We start from the raw sequence: 18,992 nt of genomic DNA, 5'->3' as shown, positions 1-18,992 counted from the left end.
AAATAGATTATGATAAATTATATATATTTATATAATTATATATTTATATTTATAATTATAAATATAATATATATTTATATTTATATAAATTATATATATTTATATAATTATCATAATCTATTTCAGTTAGTATTGACTTACATTGGCTAAAATATAGCAATTCTAATCAGCATAGCTCCATTTCCTTGTCGTTTTTTCCTGCTAGTCTGTCTCTCTGTCTCTCCCCCTCCCTCTGTGTGTGTGTGTGTATATGTGTAGTTTTTGCTTTAAATAGTCATATGGTTTTTAATTAATCAACAGAGAAAGAAAACATGTCAATATTTTATAATTACCCTGATAGTTACTATTTCTAATTTTCTTCATTTCCTCCTGTCCAGGTGAGTTACAATCTAGCACCATTTTTTTTTTTTTTTTTTTTTTTCAGTTTGGAGAGCTTTTTTTCATATTTCTTGTAGGACAGCTCTCTTAGACATAACATTCTCTGTTTTTTTTCTTTTTATCATTATTTTAAAATCTAGACCTGTCTTTATTTTATCTTCTTTATTAAAATTAACTTTGCTGAATACATATTCTTACTTGGCAATTTGTGGTGTGTTTCTCTTTCACTTTGTCATTCTTCTGAAAAGTATCTTGTTTTCTATTGTTTCTGATGAGAAATCAACCATTAAGAAGTTATTTTTTGTTAATCTTCTTTGTTTTGACCCTTTATGAGTTTTATTGAGCTTATTGAATTTTTAAAGTTTTAACCCAAATTTTGAAACTTTTTAGCCATTATGTTTTCCCAATAGTTTTTTTTTGTTTGTTTGTTTGTTTTTTTGTTTTTTTGTTTTTTTTTTTTTTCCTACTTCTTTTTTCTTTATTTTTCTTTCTGGAAAAAATTACTCATTTACTCATATGTGGGGATTCATGATATTGTTCCATTGTTCTCTATAGTTCCATTTATGTTTCCTCCAATTTTTGTTTCCCTCTGATTTTAGAGTAATTTCTGTTGATGCATTCTCAAATACAATTCTTTCTTCTGCCATCCCAAATTTCTGTTGAACATATTTAGTGAAATTTATGTTATTGCATTTTTCACCTCTAGAATAGTGTTTCATAATTCTTAGTATATTTTCACTAGTTTTATAAACATTTTGTCTTTATTTTAAAATAGTTGTTTTGAAGTATTTCCTCAGTCCAATCCATGTGCCCACACTGAGTCAGTTTCTAGCAACTGCTTTTTAAAAACCAAGTGGAATATGGGCAATACTTTCTTATTTTCTTCTTTTTCTTTTCTAATAATTCTTAGTTAAAAACTACATCTTATAGATTATACTTTGTACCAACTCTTTCTTCCTTTTCTTTTTTTAAAAGTTTTTGATGTTTTGTTTTCCTGGACTCAAATAGCAAAAGAAGGCTGCAAGCTTAATACCATTCTTACTTAAAGAAGTAACAGCTCTTCCACAGTAAACACTTCTAACTTTTTTTTTTCAGTTAAATAAGAAGTCTCTTTTGGAAAGTTTAGTCCAATTTATATCTGTTTTCCACAGAGTAGAATTCTTCAGGCATCTTTCTTTATACAACAATTACAAGAAGTAACTCCAAAACAGGGTCTTTAGTCAACACATAGAAAATATTTTGAAGAGCATGACAATGTATTCTTACTTATAGATGTCCTGGGTAAAAGCATATATGGTTTTTACAGATACTAAATAATACGGAATTAGCAAATAAGTAATGGTTCACAAGCCTTAGTCTTTTTGTATGCACAATTACATCCAAAAAAAAAAAAAAAGAAGAAGAAGAAGATATATGACACTAATAATAGAGTTTCGGGTTACCCTCTAAGTAGAATTTCAAAATTGCTTCATTCAGACTATAAAATCTTTGCTTAAATAGTTCTCCCCTCAAATTATCTAAATGTTTATTTTTCCTTTGAACTCATGTTTATAATATTGTGGTATGACTACATATCTTTATTTTTCTATGATATTGTACAAAAACTTTATTGTTTTGTCATGAGATTGCCTTTAAGTATATAATTTATCTAGATGGATTCCTTGATTTGTTGCTTCTGTTCTGCATAGTATTTTTTTTTCCAAATGTTTGTTTATAGCTAGGAACATATAAGTAATACACAAATTAATAAATTTATTTATTATTCTGTAGTTTCCACAGTTTTTCTCAAGATTTCATGCTTGGCAACTTCATAGTGAGAGGTGAAGCTGCTGGGCTTCTGGGTCAGGTGCAGACTTGGAGAACTTTTCTGTCTAGCTAAAGGATTGTAAACACACCAATCAGTTCCCTGTGTTTAGCTAAAGGTTTGTAAAGGCACCAATCAGCACTCTATAAAATGGACCCAAAAGCAGGAATTGGGTGGGGCCAAATAAGGGAATAAAAGCTGGCCACTCTGAGCCAGTAGCGACAAACTGCTCGGGTCCCCTTCCACGCTGTGGAAGCTTTGTTCTTTCACTCTTCACAATAAATCTTGCTGCTGCTCACTCTTTGGGTCCGTACTACCTTTGTGAGCTGTAACACTCAGTGCGAAGGTCTGCGGCTTCACTCCTGAAGTCAAGCAAGACGACGAACTCACTGGAAGAAAGAAACTCCAGACACATCTGAACATCTGAAGGAACAAACTCCAGACACATCATCTTTAAGAACTGTCACACTCACCGTGAGGGTCCACAGCTTCATTCTTGAAGTCAGTGAGACCAAGAACCCACTAGAAGGAACCAATTCTGGACACAATAGTGTCTGGAAATTTTCCCTTAGATGTTTAATAAATATCAAAAATGTCAATTTTATTTAATAGTATCAGTATACATGGTTAAATTATTTCCACTATTGAATTAGGGTTGATGTAAAAATAAGTTTGCTTTATTCTGATAAGGAGTTATTTCCCTAAAATATTTCATTGTACCAATATAATCAAAACTTCAAGTTAAATATCTTTTCTATCAGTGCTTTAAGTTAGTAATTCAAATAATATTTGGAAGTATGTTTCAAGGTTACAGTACTTGTGCTAAAATTAAACCTATCCTTGATTCTCCCATGAAAGAATCTTTCCAGTGAAATAACTTGTGTGCATTGAGCTAATATTGGTCTATGAGAAATGGTTTCTCAAATGCTATGTTTCAGCCATGATTAGATCACCTCCCCAAGGAATTTGACTGTATTTTTCTTTCACTAGCTTGGAGAGTAGAATAGTTATAATCTCAGTAGAAATCTGTGAAACATTAGGAACTTAATCTTAGAAAACTAAAAGCAATCTGGGACCTAAGGGTTATCTAAAGATAGAATCTCAAGGAAAACATTATGCTTTCCCTGTTAAAGAAACTAGTTCAGATAACTTTTAATTTTTATATATTAACTTTATGTGAAGATATATTTAAATATTTTTATAATTCACTTCAAGCTTTGAAATTAATATGACCTCTGCTTTAAAGCTATTCAAACAAGCTATTCATATTTCTCAACCTAACTTGTTATTCTCAATTTGCTAGTGATGGACCAGTTTTAATGATGTTTGACTCTTGATTGATCTTCAAACCCAGATGTACATCACTTTACAAGACATATTGGTTTCAATGAACTATAGGAATCTTTAGCTTATTATACAAAACACCACCTTTCTGTAGTATTAAAGACTAAGCTTTCAAATGAGAGACCCATTCTCAAATTCTTTCTTCCAATTTTTATCTCCATTGGATTCAGAATTACCTATCAAAGCACAAATATGAGTATCCTTAGTAATATCACACTGGTGAATTTCTTGAACATTGTGTTCTATTTTGTGTCTCCAATATTTTATATTGCTACTTCTATCTATATGTGCTTTGTGCCCTAAAATGTATCTCCTGTTATTCAAGACCTAGTTCAAATGTCAACTTTTCTGAGAAATGTATTATTGATGCTTTTTGAGTTTTCAGGGAAGTGACATTCATATCACCGTCAGCAATGTTAGTTCATGGTAAGTTTATGTGGAGATTTCAGGGCATCATTTATTTAGCTGTACAGTTACCCTAAATCTTATTGCTAATACATAGAAGGTATATGATCAATGAATGGAATTACTGGTTTTTTTTTTATAATGATAACACAGTTTTATAATTTTTTTGTAATGTATTGGTTTCTGTAAGCCTCTCTAGATAAACCCAGGTAATTCATATGCCCCAATAAAACTGAAGAATAGTACTTGATTCTGTGATAATTCATACTTCAAGATGCTCGAGAGATGAGATATTCATATTTCATTCACTCTCCCACATATTTATGTACTCATCTAGCAACTATTTCTTAAATTTCTGCTGGATGTATTTAAGACTGAAGGAAGATGTGCTGGGAGAGAAACATGGAAAATGTCCTATGCAAAAACTGTCAAAACACAATAACCAGGCCCTGAACATGTGTGAAATAAGTGTCCTAAAACCTAACTTAACTAGCTTGACTGATGTATTGATTAGAGTCTGACCAAGGAAGTATATTAGTAGAGTAATATGAAAGAGTGTATTTACTATAGGAATAAAATTACAAAAATGTGGGCGCTGTTGAAGAATGCAAGGGAAGAGTTACACTACTGTGTCTCCTGGTGAATATAAAATTGCTGTAAGTCAGGACAACTGGCAGGCAGAAAATATTTGATCTGATGATGGAGGAAAGCAAAGGAAAAGTCGAACAGAGAGAAACAAACTGAAGCCCTGAACTCATGTAAAAGAAATGGCTCAGGGATGTGTGTTGGAAGCAGTTAAGATGTAGGAGTAAGATTTTAACTGACTTTAACCTCAAAAATGCTAGCTTCTGGCAGACATTGCTAGCACCTATTCCCATGGGGCTGCACATGTGCCTAATCACATGTGTACAGGACCTGGAGAAGTTGAAGCAGGAGTATTGAGGGCAGCTAAAGTAGCTGCATACTCAAAGGATGATCGAATATGTTGGCCACCTGTGTAAGCTCTAGTGGGGCTCAGAGCTTTATGAAGACCTTCAAAAGGAACTGGTTCATGCACTTCTTGCATCCTTGAATTTTCAAACATTTCTGTTGTGGCAATGCCTAACCTGAATCACAGAGGGAAGAGAATACTGGAGAATGTAGTTCGGGCATAGATAAGTTGACAGTATAGAGCCACCTCTGCTAGATCCCTTTCTCTAGAACTTAGTTAAAATACAATCAATACAATCAACTTATTATATGTTTCATAAAGTTGCTGTTTGAGTTGTTCAGCAAATACATATATATACACACACACATATACATACACATCCTTTTTTTTTTTTTTTTTGAGACAGAGTCTTGTGCTATTGCCCAGGCTGGAGTGCAGTAGTGTGATCATGACTTAACTACAGCCTTGACTTCCTGGGCTCAAGAGATCCTCTTGCCTCAGCCTCTTGAGTAGCTGTGTGTGTGACACCACAGATAGCTATTTTTTTCTTTTTCTTTTATTTGAGACAAAGTTTCACTCTGTCACCCAGGCTGCAGTGAAGTGGCGTGGTTCTCAGATCACCACAAACTCTGCCTACTGGGTTCAAGTGATTTTCCTAATTCAGCCTCCTGACTAGCTGGGATTACAGACATGCACCACTATGCCCAGCTAATTTTTTTTTTTTTTTTTTTTTTGTATTTTTGGTACAGATGGAGTTTCACCATGTTGGCCAGGCTGGTCTCGAACTCCTGACTACATGTGATCCCCCCCGCCTCAGCCTCCCAAAGTGCTGGGATTATAGGCATAAGCCACCTCAGCCAGCCCACAATTTTTTCTTTTTCTTTTTTTTTTTTTTTTCTTGTAGAGACAGGGTCTCACTGTGTTGCCTAGGCTGTTCTTGAATTCCTGTGCTCAAGTGATTGTCTCACATCAGCCTTCCAAAGTGCAGGCATTACAAGTGTGAGCTACTGCGCATAACCCTTCAGCAAATATTTCAAAGCAAATAGAGCTGTGAAATGTGGTAGATATTTGTCTTTGAGTTATAGTTTGTCTGTTAGTCATCTTACAGCAGTAGGCTAAATATAAAGAGTCTTTTCCCATATGAGGATTTCAATTTTTTTATATATATTATATATATATATATTATATATATATATATATACACACACACACACATGAATGTATCTGCCAACGTGTTAGGAGTCTTATATAATGTAGACATATTGAGCAATTTAACTTTATGAAAGTAAATACCTGTTCAAAATTACATGATGAGTTGGAATATATTCAGAATTTACTTAGTTGTTTAGTGCCACTTTATGTGTGGCATTAAATTCCATGCTTATGTTTTCTAATACCAAACATGCAAAAGAATCTTTATTTTTATGTGGCCAAATTGAGAAAAATTACAGGTGTTTTTAATATAGATACTATATTATCTGACAGTAGAACATACAGAATATAATCTGATAATTATTTTCTTCTACAGACTGCTGGCATGAAATGTAATTTTGGGTGAAAAAAAATCCAGCTGTGCTATCTTTCGTTCCCATTCTGGAATTTTTTATTTTGTTATCATTTTAAGTGAATTACTAAGCTTAACTTTTTATGATAGACTTTGTTTTAAAATCAAGGCATGAAATGATATTGACTATCTCTCCATATTACACATTACTAACAGCCTTTTATAATCAGAGAGGTCAGTTAATTGGCATATTTATTTCCACTTAGTACTAATAATTAAGATAATTTTCACTTATTAGTACAAGAAATTTCGTGGGAGTGTGAAATCTACTGGTTATCTCAAAAAAAAAAAAAAAAAAAAAACCCACAAAATTTTAATTGCTACCATAGTCTGAAGAAACAACAGCAATAATAAAACAAACTCCAAGGCTTCGTGCTTAAGGTCTTTCCCTAAGTTTACCTGTTTGATACAATAAGCTCAAACTGGTCACAAAACACATATTCAGGCTCTCTGGTAATTAAGAAAATACCAAAAATTCAGATAACAATTATTGAAGGTAAAAACTTTCTATTTCATAATTGATTGTTTATATATGTATCTACATATGTATATGCTTGCCTATGTCATATTTAATATACATGGCTTGTTTTTCTTTCTACAAGGGTAGAATAGTAGAGTGGTTTGGCAGATTACACTTTTAAAGTTGGCTAAAACAGTATGTTTCATTATAGATTCTCTTCATTCAGTGCAATTTAGATATTCTTCTCATTGTGAGGTGAAGTGTATTTCCTCCTCTTGGATGTAGGTCTGTTTATGAATATGGCAAAATGAAACTATGTAACTTCCAAAGCTGAACGATTAAAGATTTAATAGTTTCCATTTGATTCCATTGAGATACCTTTTCTTGGAACTGAATCACTGGGCCCTGTGGAAGTCCAAGTAGACTGTGGAAAGGTTCACATGGCGATAAAATGAAACCTCGCCATCTCCCCACCTGCTCCCCTTAAGATACACTTCCCCTCACACACACACAGGCCATGGCTGAACTTCTAGGCTGTAGGCAGTAGCAATTTTTGAGCTGTGTGAGTGAAGCATCTTGAAAGTGGATAATCTTATCCCCTGTGAAGTTATCTCAGACAAACCCATATGGAAAGAGACAAAACAGCCTAAGAAAGTCCAAATTCACATTTCTCAACAAAATGAATGACTGTTTTCTTTTATGTAATATCATTAGGACACAGAAGGTACCGAGTTTCCACCTGATTCACTTGGAACACTTGCCTTTGGAGCCCTGAGTGCCATGTGAGAAATCCAACGCTGTCATCTTGTTAGGGTGCTCAGGCCACATAGAAAGGCCATAGTAGATGATAGATTACCAACTGGTTGACTGTTCCAGCTGAATGAGATTCCCAGTGACAGCCATTATCAACGTTCAGGCATGCAAATAAGGGAGTCTCTGCATGAGTTTTGCCCCAGGAAGCCAGTCACTGCCAGTCCGTTATTACAGAATAAAGAGCAGAAAGAACCGTGCCCATTCTGAATTGGTGTTTTATGGGGTCCGTGAGCATTCTATTGAAGGGTCATTTTAGGACCATAACTTTTGAGTTAATGTGTTACACATAAATAGCCAAAATAGATATATCATGATACCAGGAATGAAGTGCTGCCTTTACACAGTCAAAAATACATTACAATGATGTGGTACTGGTTGGTGGCAGAAGCTGTAAGGATATTGAGGAGACCATTAGTTAAAGCCAAAAGAGTGTCAAAGAGGGTGTTAGCAAAAGCTTGAGGGACCAGAGGTGGGGCTTAAAGGAAAGTGAGGAAAATGTTACTGATAGAGAAAAGGACATATTTTATATGCAGAGACAGTATCAAATTGACAACTACAGTAATATAGAAAATAGACAACATATTAATTAACTTGATGATCTAGCTAAGGAAATGTTCACACAAAGTTTTGAGTGTGCAGCTCATCATTTTCTAGCTGCCAGGTATAAAATGAGGGAAAAGTTTTTAGTATAAGTATAAATGAGCCTACAGTTGCTGAGTTTGCAAATAAAACGGTCTCTCACTCCTTACTATTTTAAGAGAAGATTCATGGAGAAGTAATAGCCATGTGTCATAGTTTCACTCCAGGTCACTGTCAAGAAAATGTCTCATGGTAAAAATGTAACTAAGGATGCAAATTTAAAACCATTTGTTAGTACTTCAGGCTTCAGTGGAATCTAATTGCATGGTCTGTGGGCATCTCTATTAAAAAATAAGGTTTCTGATATGGTTTGGCTGTGTCGCCACCAAAATCTCATCTTCAATTCCCACATGTCATGGGATGAACCCAGTACAAAATAATTTAATCATGGGGTGGATCTTTCTCATGCTGTTCTCATTGATGGTGAATAAGTCTCATGAGATCTCATGGTTTTATAAAGAGGAGTCCCCCTGAACAAGCTCTCTCTTTGCCTGCTGCCATCCATGTAAGATGTGACTTGCTCCTCCCTGCCTTCCGATTGTGAGGCCTCCCCAGTCACATGGAACTGTGAGTCCATTTCAACCTCTTTTTCTTCCCAGTCTCGGGTATATCTATAACAGCAGTATGAAAACAGACTAATACAGTAAATTGGTACCAGGAGTGGGGTGTTGCTGAAAAGATACCTGAAAATGTGGAAGCAATTTTGGAACGGGGTAAAAGGCAAAGTTTGGAGCAGTGTGGAGGACTCAGAAGAAAGAGAGGAAAATGCAGGAAGGTTTGGAACTTCCTAGAGACTTGCTGAACGGCTTTGACAAAAATGCTGATAGTGATATGAACAATAATGTCCAGGCTTAGGTAGTCTCAAATGGAGATGAGGAACTTGCTGGGAACTGGAGCAAAGGTGACCCTTGTTATGTTTTAGCAAAGAGACTGGTGGCATTTTGCCCCTGCCCTAGAGATTTGAGGAACTTTAAATCTGGGAGAGATGATTTAGGGTATCTGGTATAAGAAATTTCTAAGCAACAAAACATTCAAGAGGTGACTTGGGTGCTATTAAAAGCATTCAGTCTTAAAAGTGAAACAGAGCATAAAAGTTCGGAAAATTTGCCCTGATAATGTGATTTAAAAAAAAAATACCCTTTTCTGAGGATAGTTGCAGAAATTTCTATAAATAATGAGAAGCTGAAATTTAATCCAAAAGACAAGGGGGGAAAAGTCTCCAGGGCATGCCAATGGTGCTCACTGCATCCCCTCCCATCACAGGCTTGGAGGCTCATGAGGAAAAAACTGCTTTGTGATCTGGGCCCAGGGTCCCCATGCTGTGTGCATTCTAGGGAATAGGGGCTTTGCATCCCAGCCACTCCAGCCGTGTCTTAATAGGGCCAAGGTACACCTTGGGCCATGGTTTTAGAGAGTGAAATCCCCAACCCTTGGCAGCTTCCACATAGGTTGAGCCTGCAGGTTCACAGAAGTCAAGAATTGACGTTTGAGAACCTCAGCCTAGATTTCAGAGGATATATGGAAATGCCCAGATGCCAAGGCAGAAGTTTGTTGCAGGGGTGGGACCCTCATGGAAAACTTCTGTTAGGGCTGTGCAGAAGAAAAATGTGGAGTTGGAGCTCCCACACAGAGTTCCTACTGAGGCACTGTCTAGTGAAGCTGTGAGAAGAGGGTCACCATCCTCCAGATCCCAGAATGGTAGATCCACTGATATCTTGCACTGTGTGCCTGGAAAAGCTACAGACACTCAATGCCAGCCCATGAAAGCAGCCAGGAGACGAGCTATACCCTGCAAAACTTCAGGGGTGGAGCTGCCCAAGGCTGTGGGAGCCTGCCTCTTGCACCAGCATGACCTGGATATGAGACACAGAGTCAAAGGAGATCATTTTGGTGCTTTCAAATTTGACTACTCTGCTGGATTTTGGACTTGCATGGGGCATGTAGCCCCTTTGTTTTGGCCAATTTCTCACATGTAGGATGGCTGTATTTGCCCAATGTCTATACCTGCATTGTATCTAGGAAGTAACAAGATACTTTGATTTTACAGGCTCATGGGCAGAAGGAACTTGCATTGTCTCGGATGAGATTTTGGACTGTGGACTTTTAATGCTGAAATGAGTTAAAACTTTTGGGGATTGTTCAGAAAGCAGGATTCGCTTTTGAAATGTGAGGACATGAGATTTGGGAGGGGCCAAGGTGGATTGATATGGATTCGCTGTGTCCCCACCCAAATCTTATCTTCAATTTCCACGTGTCATGGGAGGAACCCAGTGGGAGGTAACTGAACCACGGGGTGGGTCTTTCTCATGCTGTTCCTGTGATAGTGAGTAAGTCTTATCAGATCTGATGGTTTTATAAAGAGAAGTTCCCCTGCGCAATCTCTCTCTTTGCCCACTGCCATCCCTGTAAGATGTGACTTGCTCTTCCTCGCCTTCCGCCATGATTGTGAGACCTCCCCAGTCACATGGAACTGTCAGTCTCTTAAAACCTCTTTTTCTTCCCAGTCTCATTATGTCTATGTCAGCAGTGTGAAAATGATCTAATACAGTTTCTAAGGTCTTGAAATGCTTCATGCCTTAGTAGACTCAAAGGGATCTCTCAGTGAAACATTTTTGTGGATGTGGATGTGGATTTTGTTTAATAGATTAGATTATAAATTGATACCCAAAATGCCTATAAACTTTTAAAAATATAGTATTAGTATATGTTATTCAATTAAAAGCAGAAAGGATAGAAAAGTAAAGAAATCTTTTCACATTCCTTTAGGGGATACAAGCAGAAGGCAGGTGGAGAGAAATACTCAGTTATGAACACATGGCACTTCTATGGAAAAAGAAGGATTCTTCAGAGGGCAAAACCAAGAGCTTGAAACATAATGCCTAGATCTACCCTGTACTCCCAGGCAGAACTTTTCCCTAAACATTGATCTGGCAACATGTGCATGACTGGACTCTGAAAATTCTATGGGCCAATAACCATTGAGAACCTTATCTTTTTGAGTGAGTGTCTGTATCAGCTATTCTGTGTCCATCTCATCATAGCAGTCTGTCCAGGGTAGGAAGCTGGAGGGCAGATAACTTGTTTCTTTAGTTCACAAGTAATTCAGATTGACATAAACGGTATTTCAGGAGTTCTACACACAGTAGAAAACCTGAAGTGCCTCATCTATAGTTGAATCTGATTTACCTGAGGAAATCCTGGACTTTGATGAACTAATGTCATAATAGGATAACACTTAGGGATTTGGTGGGCAGACAGTGCTAGATTTTGTATATGAGAGAAAGTGGATTATTTAGTTAGAAGACAGACTAGCAGATTGTATATTTTCAAAGATGGCCACAGTCATATCTTCAATACCATAAATGAAGTGCTCTGACATCCCTCCCATTGAAAGTTAGGATCCACACTTCCTCTGTCAGGTTTAGTCAGGTTTGTTAGTGTGACAATAAGGCTGGTACATCCAAGGGTAGGTCACAAAAGGCAATATGGCTCCCATCTGGTTATCAGAGTGCTTGCTTTCACAGCCCTGAGCAACCACATGTGTTGCAGTTAGCCATGCTGTGAGGAAGTCAAGGCCACATGGTTAGGCTGTGTGTCAGTGTTCTAGCCAGTAAGTGACAGGCAAAGCTGTCACCTTTTGCATTATTAAATTTAATTTCCAGTAATTCTGACTACATTAATATTTCTGTCTTATTTTATATTCATTGTACTTTTTTTTCCCTCATTCTAAGAAGAGGTACTTTTTTGGCTGATTTGAAAATATTACATTTTTTTTTTTTTTTAATTCTGAGGTATTTATAACCTACTAAAACTTTAAGTTTGGATTCCCTTGCAATTTTTCAGTCATTGAGTTCTACATGTTTCTCTTAAATCAGGCTAGAGAGTACTTTAAGATTTTATTTATTTCCTCTTACCCTTCTATCTCCCAATATTAATGTCTATTTTGGTATTAGTCTATAATCATATGAACATAATTGTTATTTTTTTTTGTATTTTATTCTTTCTGTATTCAGATAACAATAATCTTTTATAAATTGTTCACTAAGCCCTATTTTACCTGCTTCCTTTAGCATTTCTCTTGGTTGATTTTTATCCATTCAATAGGATCTCCTCCAATATTTTTTTTTCTATGATAAAAATTATAAAGTAACTTTATGTCTTCATTTTAAATCTGTTTAGTTCACCATAACATTAGAAGTATCATATAATTCTTCATATCTTATGTTTTGAAAATATCGCTCCACTATCTTTTTGCTCTTGGTGTTGTTAATAATTCTAACATTTATTTCATTAGAATTGTTTCTATTAGTTTGAAAAATTTTAGTTTCACTGTTATGTGTCTGGTTGTGGCTTTTCGAAAGTTTCTGTTTTTATTTTATGAGATTTTTCTAATATAATATATTTTGTCTTTTAAATATTTGGATCTGTTCCATCCTCACTGTTTCAAGTATTTCCTCTGATCAATATATATTTAAACTCCCTCAAGGACTCCTATTTCAGGCAGTTATGTGTCTAGTTCTGCCTTACAGACACCACAAATTCTTATTCTTTCCATGATTTTTAATATTTTCTAATGATTTCTGGAAGGCTTTTTAAACTTAATAATCCAGTTTTAAAAATACCATTTTTGGCTATATTATTCTGTTATAAAATCCTTCTATTGTGGTTTTTATTTCCAATACAAGAATTTTATTTTTATAAGGAACTATTTCCCTTTGGTTCCTCTTTATAACTTTATTGTCTTATTTTATGTTACCAATACTTTTTATAGTATTTTGGCTTCTTATTTTCAAATATTTACTTTTGTCTGTATTGTGACCATTCATAATCCCTAGGTGATTATCAATCACTAGAGTAAAAAATAGAATCTAGAAATAGTACTTGAAGTCACAAACTTTGCTTGTGTCGTGAACTTAATACAGTGTTGAAAGAAGTCAAATTGTCTACCTCCACATTTTCTACTGCTCCCCAAAAAGTAAACTTCTCATCAAGGAGGTTATATGTATCTGCTGTTACCAAGTGAATTTCTCCCTTGTTATTCTGCTAGAGCTTGAGAAATGCAGAGAAGAAGGAGACAACAGGACGCCAATGGTCAGGAAGCCTATTTTGATTTTGTTTTATGCTGCTCCTCTGAGCCATGCTTTAGCAGCATCTTGTTGCTTCTCTAAATTAAGGCCAATTTATACTAAGCAATACTAAGCATCAGTAAAATATATTTCCTTGTCACTTATCCAGTGTATTATTTAAGTAGAGAATTACATACTTCAGCTATTGCTATTAGACTCTTTTTTTTTTTCATGGTGAGAGGAGGATAGAGTCTCACTCTATCTCCCAGGCTGGAGTGCAGAGGTGCCATCTCAGCTCACTGCAGCCTCTGCCTCCTAGGTTCAAGCAATTCTTCTGCCTCAGCCTCCCGAGTAACTGAGATTACAAGCGTACTTTAATGCACCTGGCTACTTTTATATTTTTAGTAGAGTTGGGCTTTTGCCATGCTGGCCAGGCTGGTTTTGAACTCCTGACGTCAGGTGATTCACCCGCCCAGCCTCCCAAATTTCTGGGATTACAGGCATGAGCCACCATGCCCATTCTTGCTTTCATACGTTCTATTGGATTATTTTTCTCTTTGAACTTAAACATGCAGAAGAAGTAAACAAAATCTGAGAAAACTAAATTCCAAGATCTCACATTTTCAAATTATGTCTTACTGTGGATAAATTCATTCCTTTATCCTGGAAAATTACATCTTTTAATTTCAGGATCCTTTTTGTTTTTAAAATACTTTCATTTGGATTGGGTGTATTTACCCAATTCCTGTATGCCCATTGTAACTAGGAAGTAACTAACTTGCTTTGGATTTTACAGGCTCATAGGTGGAAGGGACCTGTCTTTTCTCAGTTGAGACTTGGGACTGTGGACTCCTGAATTAATGGTGAATGAGACTTTGGGAGACTTTTGGAAAGGTGTGCTTGGTTTTGAAATGTGAGGACATGAGATTTGGGAGGGGGTGGGTGGAATGATATGGTCTGGCTGTGTCCCCAACAAAATCTCATTCTGAATTGCAGCTCCCATAATTCCCACATGTTGTGGGAGGGAGCTGGTGAGAGATAATTGAATCATGGGGGTGGGTCTTTCCTTTGCTGTTCTGGTGATAGTGAGTAATTCTCATGAGACCTCATAGTTTTAGAAAGGAGAGTTCCTCTCCACAAGTTCTCTTGCCTGCCACCATGTAAGATGTGACTTAGCCCCTCATTTGTTTTCAACCATGATTGTAAGGCTTTCCCAGCCATGTGGAACTGTGAGTCAATTAAATCTCTTTCCTTTGTAAATGACCCACTCTCAGATATGTCTTTATTAGCAGTATGAGAACAGAAACTTTGGCATATAAACAGAAACTTTGAGAAAAACAAATGTGTATTGTTTTAAGCCACTAATTTTTGGGACAGCAAATTGGGACACCAAATCTGCTGGCAGCAATTGATAGCAAATGCAGCATCTTGAAACTTAATGGGCTAATGAAATTAGCTCTAATTTTATTTAGATTATCTGTTATTTCTTGTTATCTTTTGAATTAAGGATAATGGTCAGATTATGTTTAGTTTGTAACAATGCCAAGATGTCTTTCAAAATGGCTTTCATTCCCACCAGCAGTGAATGATGGTTCCTGTTCTATATCTACCCTAGCATTTGTTGCCATATATTTATTTGCACTTTGGCCATTCTAATAAATGCGTAGTGGTATCTCAATTTTGTTTTAATCTGTAATTAATTTTCGAATGAGAGGATATTGAGCATCTTTTAATGTGCTTATTTGCCATCTGTGTATCTTTTTTGGTGAGGTGTCTGTTAAGGTTTTTTGCCCACATTTAAAATCTGCTTTTTCTTTCTTGTTGAGTTTTAAGAGTTTTTTGTGTATTTTGGATATCATTCCTTTTTCAGTATGCCTTTTGCAAATGTTTTCTCCCAGTCTATGGCTTCTTTTCTCATTCTTTCAACAGTATATTTTATAGGAGAAGTTTTCTAATTTTTAATGAAATCTAATTTTTCAGTTATTTCTTTTATAGACCATGTATTTGGTGTTGTATTGAATAAGTCATCATCATACCTAAGATTATTTAGATTTTCTTGTATGCTATATTTTAAGAATTTTTTAGTTTTGCATTGTACAATTAAGTCTATGACTCATTTTGATTTAATTTTTATGTAAAGTACAAAATTCTGTGTCTAGATTCCTTTTTTTTACTTTGCATGTGGGTATCTTTTGCTAAAAGACTATTGTTTCTCCAACATATTGCTTTTACTAACTAATATATAATGAGTTTCATCAGTCTTCAGTGTTTTGACAAAAGATTACAATGTGCATATAGCATTATAATCATAATTGAGAGTATCATCACCATCTGAAATAGTTCATTGGAGCCTCTTTGTAGTCACAGCTCCATCCTGCAACCCCAGTCTATCGCAAACAATTATCTGGTTTATGTCACTATATGTTTGTCTCTTTGCAAATATGTTATAAAAACAATTATATGCTATATTATCTTTTTTGTGTGACTTTGCACTTAGATTCATTCTTTAGAAATTCATTTAAATTGAGTGAACTGATCATAGTTTGGGCTCTTATGTTTATGTCCTCTAACAACATTTGAGGACACACCCACAATTTTCATTTTCTTTTGTAAAGATCTAGGGAAGCATTTATCTGATTCACATCATGAGGAAATATGCAACTATATGAAAAATTGTCAAAGAAACTTCCCACATTACCATTTTTCATTCTCACCAACAATGTATAAGAGTTCCAGTGATGTCTCATTCTTATCCACGCTTTATATCTTTAGAATCTTTAATTTTAGTCACACTGCTGGGTCCTTAGATATCTCACTGTAATTTTAATTTCTATATCCCTAATGACTAATGAGTGGTGTTGGACATCTTTTTAATTTGTTTATTTTCCATTTGAATATTTTCCTCAGTAAAGTGTTTACTGAAGTATTTTATACTTATTTTTTAAGAGTTATTACTATTGAGGAGTTCTGTATATATTTTGAATAGAAATCTTTTATCAGATATATGATTTGCAACTATTTTCTCTCATGTGACTTAATTTAGCACTTTATTTATTTATTTATTTATTTATTTATTTATTTATTTATTTATTTATTTTTGAGACGGAGTCTCGCTCTGTCGCCCGGGCTGGAGTGCAGTGGCGCGATCTCTGCTCACTGCAAGCTCGCCTCCCGGGTTTACGCCATTCTCCTGCCTCAGCCTCCCGAGTAGCTGGGACTACAGGCGCCCACCACATCGCCCGGCTGGTTTTTTGTATTTTTTAGTAGAGACGGGGTTTCACCGTGTTAGCCAGGATGGTCTCGATCTCCTGACCTCGTGATCCACCCGTCTCGGCCTCCCAAAGTGCTGGGATTACAGGCTTGAGCCACCACGCCCGGCCAATTTAGCACTTTCTTAACAGTGTCTTTTGAAGAGCAGAAGAATTAATTTTGCTAATGTCTACATTTAGTATCCCATATAAAGAATTTTTGCATAAACCAAGGACAACTTTTTCCTCTCTTTTCTTCTAAAATTTTAATGTTCTGTGTTCCTACATTCATTTCCATAGTCCACTTTGATTTAGTTTTTGTGTAAGTTATGAAATGAGGTTCATTATTTTGGATACATATGTCTAATGTTTTCAGTACTATATATATATATATATATATATATATATATATATTTATTTATTAATATTTATTTTTATTTTTTATTTACAAAGACTACCCATTCGTCATTTTCTTGGCACCCTTGTGGAAAATAAGTGGCCAGTATATGTCTCATTTTGGACAATATAAGCTATTCTCATTTATCCACTTGAGTATCCTTACTCCAAAATCACACTGCAGATTACTTAAATAATACACATTCCTTCTAACCCATTAATATTTAGGAAAAGGGCGAATAAGCATTGTTTGTAAGCAAACCAACAATCGATTTTTAAAAAATAAATTGGACTCATATAGACAATGAAGATCTGTAATTTTCATGAAAAAATTATGTAGAAAACTTTGGGAGACTTTGTGTACTCTAAATATAGAGGGAGATATAATCACTTAGTTTTTAATCACTGATAGTATAATCATGGCAAAACAAATGTTTTACTCTTTTGTATTTCCATCAATAGAGGCATATAATATAAAAATCTAAATGTAATGGCAGTAATAGTTCATTGTGAATGATGTATATTAGATATAAAGATAATTATTTGATTTTATAGTCTTAATTTTAGTCATACTTCTCAAATAATTTTTAATAAAAGTCACTAAAATATATACTGCTGTGCATTCTTTTACATCAGGAAATAAATGGCACATGGTACTCAGTTTAAACTTTGGTACTCTCTGTCAGGTATCCCCCTAAAATCTCAGGTGTTTCCCAAAAGTCACATTGTGTCTGGCATTGCTGGGTTCTTTGTCTTTCTGACTTCAAGAATGAAGCTGTGGACCCTCATGGTGAGTGTTACAATTCTTAAAGATGGTTTGTCTGGAATTTGCGCCTTCTGATGTTCAGACGTGTACAGGGTTTCTTCTTTCTGATGGGTTCGTGGTCTCGCTGACTTCAAGAGTTCAGCTGCAGACCTTCGCGTGAGTGTTACAGTTCATAAAGGTGGCGCTTCCAGAGTTGTTCCTTCTCCTCCAGAGTTGTTCCTCCTTCTGGGTAGGTTCGTGGTCTCGCTGGCTTCAGGAGTGAGGCTGCAGACCTTCGTAATGAGTGTTACAGTTCATAAGGGCAGCAGGGACCCAAAGAAGCAGCAGCAGCAAGATTTACTGGGAAGAGCAAAAGAACAAAGTTTCCACAGCATGGAAGGGGACCTAAGCGGGTTTCCACTGCTGGTGCAGTGGCCTGTTTTATTCCCTTATCTGGCCCCACCTGCATCTTACAGAGAGCTGACTGGTCCATTTTACAGAGAATTGATTGGTCTGTTTTACCAGAGCTGATTGGTGCGTTTGACAGAGCGCTGATTGATGCGTTTACTCACCTTTAGCTAGACACAGAGTGCAGATTGGTGTGTTCACAATCCTTTAGTTAGACACAAAAGTTCTCCAAGTCCCCTACCTGATTAGCTAGACACAGAGTGCTGATTGTTGCCTTTACAAAATCCCCAGGTCCTCACCCTACCCAGAAGTCCAGCCGGCTTCACCTCTCAATGGCAGTCCCCACGGGACTTTGAGGCACCCAGCCCGGGCACTCCAGCAACCCAGAGGAAGCTCCTCCTAGGGAGCTGCGCAGAGTGTGGGGCCCGCCAAGCCCGCGCCCACCTAGAACCCATGCCTGCCCGCCAGCGCTGTGCACAGCCCTGGCTCCCGCCCGCGCCTCTCCCTCCACACTTCCTGTAAGCAGAAGAAGGCAGCTCCCGCCTTGGCCAGCCCCAGAGACGGGTCCCCACAGTGCAGTGGCGGGCTGAAGGGCTCCTCGAGCACCGCCAGAGCAGACACTGAGGCCGAGGAGGAGCTGAGAGCGAGCAAGGGCTGCTAGCACGTTGTCACCTCTCAACATCTACGCATAATATAAATACAAAAGGAAAGGTTTGTCTCACTTATTTCCACATTTATTTATCTTACAAACCTCAGTTATTAACAGAAGTTAACAAATATTAACAGAAATA

This window comes from Piliocolobus tephrosceles, chromosome 5 (assembly GCF_002776525.5).
Source record: "Piliocolobus tephrosceles isolate RC106 chromosome 5, ASM277652v3, whole genome shotgun sequence".
In the NCBI taxonomy this organism is placed as follows: domain Eukaryota; kingdom Metazoa; phylum Chordata; class Mammalia; order Primates; family Cercopithecidae; genus Piliocolobus; species Piliocolobus tephrosceles.
The sequence above is the reverse complement of the archived record's forward strand: the minus strand, read 5'-3'. Positions refer to the sequence as shown.